The sequence below is a fragment of the Alligator sinensis genome, unplaced genomic scaffold (assembly GCF_000455745.1).
Source record: "Alligator sinensis unplaced genomic scaffold, ASM45574v1 scaffold802_1, whole genome shotgun sequence".
In the NCBI taxonomy this organism is placed as follows: Eukaryota; Metazoa; Chordata; order Crocodylia; family Alligatoridae; genus Alligator; species Alligator sinensis.
In genome coordinates, this window is record NW_005841918.1 from 331,760 (window position 1) to 338,967 (window position 7,208).

The following is a 7,208-nucleotide window of genomic DNA, read 5'->3' on the forward strand; positions in this document are numbered from 1 at the left end:
TAGCAGCTGGCCAAGAAACTCGAGCCCTATGGGGTTCCTACAAGTCCCTTTCGCCAGCAAGGATCCAAAGCTGAAGCATGTCTTCTCTTTTCAAAGACAGGTTTTCATGTTCTTCAGAGAAGGCCCACAGTCTCTGCCTCACTTCTTGAACCTCACGTTCGATGAGCGGAGGTTTGTGATTAATTTTTCCTTGGGGGAAACCACGTGTTTCCAATGTGGTAGCTCTTCCCACCTAGCAGCCCAGTGCCCGCGGGGGAAAGCAGCCGGAACATTGGCAACTGCGATGGCGCTGACAGATGGTGCATCCACTTCTGGGATACAGGCACTGCCCAGCGAGGCTGGGAGCTCTTCCCAACCTCCTTTCACCCCTGTTCCATTCAAGGGGGCTGGAGTCTCCCGCATGACAGCACCATCCAGCGGAGGGGCTGGGACTGTTCCCCAGCCCTCTCTCCTGCCCATTCCACCTATGGTGCCCATGCCTCCTGGTGCAAAGGCCCCACCAGGTAGAGGGGTTGATGCCTCCACTTGCTCCCTGCCTGCCCTGACCGCCCCGGCTGAGGCGACTGGGGTGGTCAGTGACTGTGGTGCCAAGGCCCTGTTGGGCGATGGGGCTCGGGCCTCCTCCCAGCCACCCTCCACCATGGCCTTGTCTCAGGTGGCTGGCCCCGGGGAAGCGGGCCGGAAGCAGTCTGGCCCATCTGCTACGAAGAATGGGCCACCTGCCACTAGGAAGAAGAAGAGCAAAGAGAGGAAGGTGAAGGGAGCCTCTCAGGATATCCTATGCCCGCTAAGACCCTCCTCTGCCAGTGCCGGCGGGGCCCCTGCTGGGGAGCCTGACCTTGTTCAGTCTGTTATGCCGGTGACCCTGTTGCAGGTGACTGCGGATGGGGACAACTTGGAGGCAGGGGAGGTGATGGCGGAGGTCACCAACCCCTTTTCTGTCTCCCACTTTCCAGAGTTGGGTGGCGATAAAAGTTATGCAGAATGCCTCTTTTCCGGAGGCCCATCCCAGGGGGCAGCAGAGGAGTCTGCTAACCTCTTGGTTGCATCCTAGCCTACCGAATTGGATGAGGAAGCTAGTGAAAAGGAGATGCAGCTTTCTGAGCGTCGCAAGCGACCTCAAGAGCAGGATAGCCTCTTCCCCCCCCCCATAAGGTGGAGATTGCTCTCTTGGAGCCAGTCCTCGACGATGAGAGGAGGCTGATGTGTCTAGACACTGAGGGTGTAGACACTGTTTGTGGGTGAACTCCCATCTGGGGTGCAGCCTTGTTGTGCTTCTGTCAGAAATGTCCAGCCCATGTTATCAGCCAGTGGTGCGCAGATCCTAAACACTTTGTCAAGGCTGCCAGAGCTGGGGCCAAGCTTATGCAACAAGTTCTAGGCACTTGGCAGATGACTTGCTGTCTGGAGAATCTCGCACAGTGGATGAGAGATGAGTGGGGCCTGGGGGCGTCCCTAGAGTAGAGTAGGGCATGATAGGTCTTCCCAAACCTCTCTCTGCTTTTTTGCTCTGCTCTTGGGTGCTCGTTTTTCCACCTACACCTTACCTCGCTTTTCCTCTCCCAAACATCAATGGCTGTTGAGATCCGGTGAAATGGGAGGCTGTCCTGGAACTTGTGCGCCAGAAGTGGCTGGCCTTCGCTTTCCTCCAGGAGACCCATTCTGACGGGGTCAACCAGGTGGCTTGGCATGCTGCCTGGTGAGGTCACTTGTTCCTGAGCCATGGCACCAACTTTAGTGCCAGGGTCGCAACTCTTCTATTGCCACAACTACAGCATGATACGGCGGTGGCATGGGAGGTCGTCCCTGGCTGCCTGCTGACTGTTCCTGACACCCTAGCACAACACCACCTGCTACTCATCAATGTCTTCAAGACCTTGGCCACCCTCCTGCACGATGCTAGTGAGGATGATGACCTGCTCCTTGTAGGCGGGGACTTTAACTGCACCATTGATGCCCTGCTAGGCCACACAGGGCCTGAGCCTCACCTACCCTCAGCCCGCAAGCTACAATCTGCCCTGGAGACTGCAGGCCTCGTTGATGTCTGGTGAGCCCTGCATCCTGACATGCGCCAGTACACCTGGGCCAGGATGAGTGCTGGTGGTCTCACCATGGCCTGCCTTGACCGCCTTTATGTCACCAGGCACCATTTGCCACTCCTGCGCAGCACCCGCATTGTTCCCTAGGTTCTGCCATATCATGGCCTGGTCTGCTGTGAAGTGAGCCTGTCAGGTAGAACCTGCATGTGGGCACCCTGTTGGTACTTCAAAGTCAGCCTTCTTCAAGACTCCTACTTCCAGGACTGCTTCGCTGACTTTTGGTGGGGCTGGGAAGCCACGAGACCGAGCTACTCCTCCTGGAAGCTATGGTGGGATGTGGGCAAGGTACTGATCCGGGCCTTTTGCCAGCAGTACACCCAGCTGGCCACAAATTAACTGTGTCACCATACCTGAGAGCTGGAGGAAGATCTGGCAGAACTCAAGGCTGCTCTGCTGACTGCTGGCAGTAATGCAGTGCTGTGCGAAAGCCTCTAATTCCACAGGAAATGCCTGCGTGACTTCGTGGAGAGCGCGGCCTGCGGAGCAAGGATCTGCGCCGGCTGCCAAGAGCTGGCAGAAACAGACACCCCAACCCACTTCTTCAACCTGGAGCAGCAGTGGGCAGCAAGCAAAGTCTTAGATCACCTCAAAACCCCTGAGGGCTGGGTAATTCTGGACCCGGTGAAGTATGCGAGCATGCTGTCACCATTTATCATGACCTGTTTGCGATCGAGCCGTCCTGCCCCAAGGTCACACGGGAACTCCACGAGGGCCTACCACATCTCTGTGCCCTGGAGGCCAGTGAGCTTGAGCGGGAATTGTCTCTGGAGGAGCTGGCAGTTGCCGCAGCTGGCTTCGCCTCCGGCAAAGCCCCAGGCCTCAATGGGTTACCTGCCGAGTTCTGCAAGACCTTCTGACCTCTCCTCAGCCCCTGCCTCTTGCACGTTTTCCAGGACAGCCTTGCTGACAAGGTCCTGCTGATCAGCTGACACCAAGCGGTACTCATGCTGCTGCCCAAGAAGGGAGACCTGGGCTGCATTAAGAACTGGTGGCCAGTCTCTCTGCTGTGTGTGGACTACAAAATTCTGGCCAAAGCACTGGCGACCCACACCCACACTGTCATGGCCTCCATCACTGGGCCTGAGCAGAGCTACTGCGTGCTGGGCAGTACCATCCAAGACAACCTGTTCCTGCTGCGTGACTCACTTGCAGTCAGTGAACTCTTCGGCCTAGACATCGGCTTCATCTCTCTGGACCAGGAGAAGGCCTTTGTTTGGGCTACGCCTACCTCTTCCAGACCCTGGAGGCCTTTGGTTTCGAGCCCCTCTTCACCGGGGCCCTCTGGGTCTTGTATCAAGACATCTTCAGCCTGCTCAAGATGAATGGCATGCTCTGCCCCCCACTTCCCGTGCACAGGGGCATCCATCAGGGCTGCCTCTTGTCGGGAATGCTCTATGCCCTGGCTATCGAACTGTTTCTGCACATGCTGCAGCACCGCCTGAGTAGTGTGGCCTTGCCATCGGCCACGGGTCCATCCATTGGCCCTCCGCTCCGGCTGTCGGTGTATGCAGACAGCATGACTATTTTCCTTAACACCCAGGAAGACATGTGGGCCCTGACAGACTGCTAGCGAGCCTATGAACGCACCTCCTTGGCCCATATTAACTAGGCCAAGAGTGATACCCTGCTGCTTGGTGCGTGGATAAGCGCAAGCCCCTGAACTTGCCAGGCGACCTCACCTGGCGCTGTGAGGGCCTCAAGGTTCTGAGCGTGTTCCCAGGGCCACCGACCTTCATGGCGTGCAACTGGGAGAGCCTTGAGGAAGGGGTAGAGGCCTGCCTACAACAGTGGATTTGGCGCCTACCCAGCCTGTCCTACCATGGACATGTCCTCATCGCAGACAACCTGGTGGGGGCAACCCTGTGTCACCGGTGCACCGTACTCGACCTGCCATTGGACCTACTTAAGAGGCTCCAGTGCCTCCTGGTAGATTTTTTCTGGAATGGGCAGCTCTGGCTCCCACAAGATGTTCTTTACCCACCTGGTGTTGAGGGGGACCAGAGCCTTTCAACCTCGCGAGCTAGGTGGCTGCCTTCCACCCGCAAGCTGTTCAGCAACTCCTCCAGAGCGAGGAGTGCCTACCCTGGCAACAACTGGTGTGCTGGTTCCTGCAGAGGGTGAGGGCCCTTGGCTTCAACCGGGAGCTCTTCATACTCCTGAATTGGGTGTTGCTTCCAGCTTTCTACCATGGCATGGTATGAGCCTGGCAGGCCACCTTCCACCTCCAGCCCTGGGCCCGGCACCTGTAGTTTCCACAGCTGTTGAGGGAGCCCCTGATGCAGAACCCATCCTTGAGGCACCCCGTGCTGAACCTGGCCTCTGCCAGCCTCATGGCCGCTCTCATCCAGGCGTGTGTCGTCCACCAGAGCCATCTCCTTGACCCTACTCGGTCGGCCTGGCTCTTTCCTGAGGCCCTGACCACCTAGCTAGGCATCCGTTCTGTCGGCAGCGTGGGCCCTCTCCTGCATGACATCCAGGCTGCCCTCCCACCGGAGGCAGCAGCCACTCTGGATGACCATCTCTGGGCATGCCAGGTCCCCCGCGCCATGAATGCCCTGAGCGAGGCTTTTCCCATGCTGCCAGTCACCCTGGCTGTGGCTGGGGAGCGGGGCGGCCGGGCCTGCCCCCCCGCGGCCGCCCCTCCCCCTGGCTGTGGCTGGTGAGCTGGCCGGCAGGCCTGGCACCCTGCTGACGCTCCCTGTGTCTCCTAACAGTGACATGGGTTGCCCCTTTGCTTTTCTGTTGCGTAGAAACCTATATGCCTGGGTGGTTCACCTCTGCCATGCCCAGGTGCTGGCAGGCCACTCTGATACACCGTGGTGATGGCGCCTAAGGCCGCCAGATTCCCCATTGGCCCACCTGGCTTGGCACACGTATAAGCGGCCAACCGCGAGGAAGATTGGTGACTTCCAATGGCAATTGCTGCACAGCATCCTAGCCACTGGCACATTTGCATCTTTGGCCCAGCTGCCTTGACGACCTGTCCCTTCTGCCCTGGGGCCATTGAGGAGAACCTCTTTCACATCTTCCTCAACTGTCCCCGCCTGTGGCTGCTCTTTCTCACCCTTGAGCCGCCACTGTGAGTGCTGGGAAGGAACCTCTTGGATACCACCTACATGTGCTCCTACCCGTACCGGGAAGCTGAGTGGGGCGCTGTCTGCCTGGCCAACTTTCTACTGGGTCAGACCAAGATGGCTGTCTTCAAGAGCCACCACAACTGGCTTGCCGGGACTGGCTCAGCTGATGCCCTGCAGCTTTTTGGCTACCTGGTGCAGGTGTGCCTCTCACTGGAATTCAAGCACGCTGTGCTCTGGCAGGCGGTGCCCACCTTCGAGGCATGCTGGGCCTTTGAGGGAGCGCTGTGCCATGTGGAGGACGGCCGTCTTCAATACGCGCTCTGATGTCATGACTGGTCTGGGCAACTGGGCAGGCTCAGTGTCAGACTGACTCCCAGCTCATGCTGCACCCTAGGCCCTCACGAGACTGCTTTTTGTTTTTTTCTTTGTGTGGGAAGTTGAAGGGTTTGTCACGTGTATGATTGGATAGAGCAGGGTAGGAATCGTTTGTTTATAGAGGGCTTTGGTCTATGCGACCATGTGGCTGATGTCCCGACCGCATAATGGCATATTAGGCACAACATGCAATACAGTGAAGGTGTCTGTCATGGTGTGGTGTTAGGAATGTAATGACAATGGTGCTCTTGGTTTGATGGTAATTTGTTTGTCTTTGCTTTGTATATTGGACCTGGACCCCAGAGGGGCCAACTTTTTAGACCCCAAACTCATGAATAAAGTACTTAAAAAGTCAAAGTCCTTCTGTCCTTCCATGTTTCCATCCTTCCTTCCCTTTCCCTTGGAGGCAGAGGAGGGAGACCAGAGCACTGTGGCATAGTGGAGGGTCTAAATAATATTTCAGACATTCAAATGAATGCATGATAGGTACTCACCACAAGAAGTTTTGCGTTTAAGGAGTAACATCTCTGAGGCAGGTTTGCCATTTTATTGCAAGATAAATTGCTTGGTCATTTGCATGATACCATTTATCACACAATTAATGTGTTAATTGCTTGATTAATGTAACTTCTGCCAGGTGCACAAGACTAATTGGTCTCTAAGGATTTTAGGAGACAGTTCTCAGTTGCACTGTGCACAACTTCAGCACAACTGAGTTAGGAAAGGAGGGGATCCTGAGTCAGGTGTGAGAGGTAAACTGGTTCTTAACACAAGTTACTGGGGCCTCAGTGCTGCTTTATTTTATATCAGCTGGTGCAGGGTAGCTCCACTGATTACATGCCATCATCCCAGCTGACTTCCAAATACCGCCTCAGTGGACTGGATAAATATGAAGTGATAAAGTATTCGTCTTTACACTGTTGTGTATTTAGGACTGACTTTAAAGTTCCTTTTGCATTGCTGGATCATCTCATTGAGTCTTTAATCTGGGCTGTATCTCTCAGTATTATTATTATTTTAAATTCAATGCATTTTTGTTTTTTATTCTTTTGATATATACCTTATTTACCCAGATCTAAGATAACTTGTAATTTAAGACCGTTCCTCAATAATTAGATGCTATACAAAAAAAATGTATACATTTTGTTATAAAATTTTCTGTGTGTAGAATCTAATTATTGGAGGGTCATCTTAAATTCATCCCTCTGACTGCTGCAACAGGGAATTCAGTGGCAGAGAGGGAAGCAGTGGCAGAGGAGCAGGCGGTGGGGAAGTCAAGTGGCCTGATGCCTAGCCTTCACACCCCCTTAGCTTTTCCCCTGCATCACCTGCCCCCCTAACTTGACTCCCTGTGACACCTGTGCCTCTCTGGTGCCTACACCCCTGGTGCCTTCTTCCATCTCTGCTTGCCTCCTCTGCTGCCTGCCTGCCTGCCCCCCTGGTGCCAGTACCCCATCCCTCATGCCTTGGACCCTCCGCTGCTTTTTACTTCCTTCTTCTCACCTGTCACCTACCACTGCTTACCCTTTGTCTTGGCTTTGGCTCTGGCCCCTCTCTGGCCTGGGGCACAGAGCACATTGTTGCTCCAGGCCTCACCCAGCCAGGCAGGAGCCATTGTGGCAGTGGCAGGGGCCGACCTTATGGGGAGATGACACCA

General features: G+C 55.4%; 1 protein-coding gene across 1 annotated transcript in view; it reads left to right on the forward strand.

Moving 5' to 3' along the window:
• DYNC2H1 (dynein cytoplasmic 2 heavy chain 1) overlaps window positions 1-7,208 on the forward strand; it is a 430,803-nt gene that overhangs the window by 131,746 nt on the left and 291,849 nt on the right. The window lies entirely within an intron of this gene.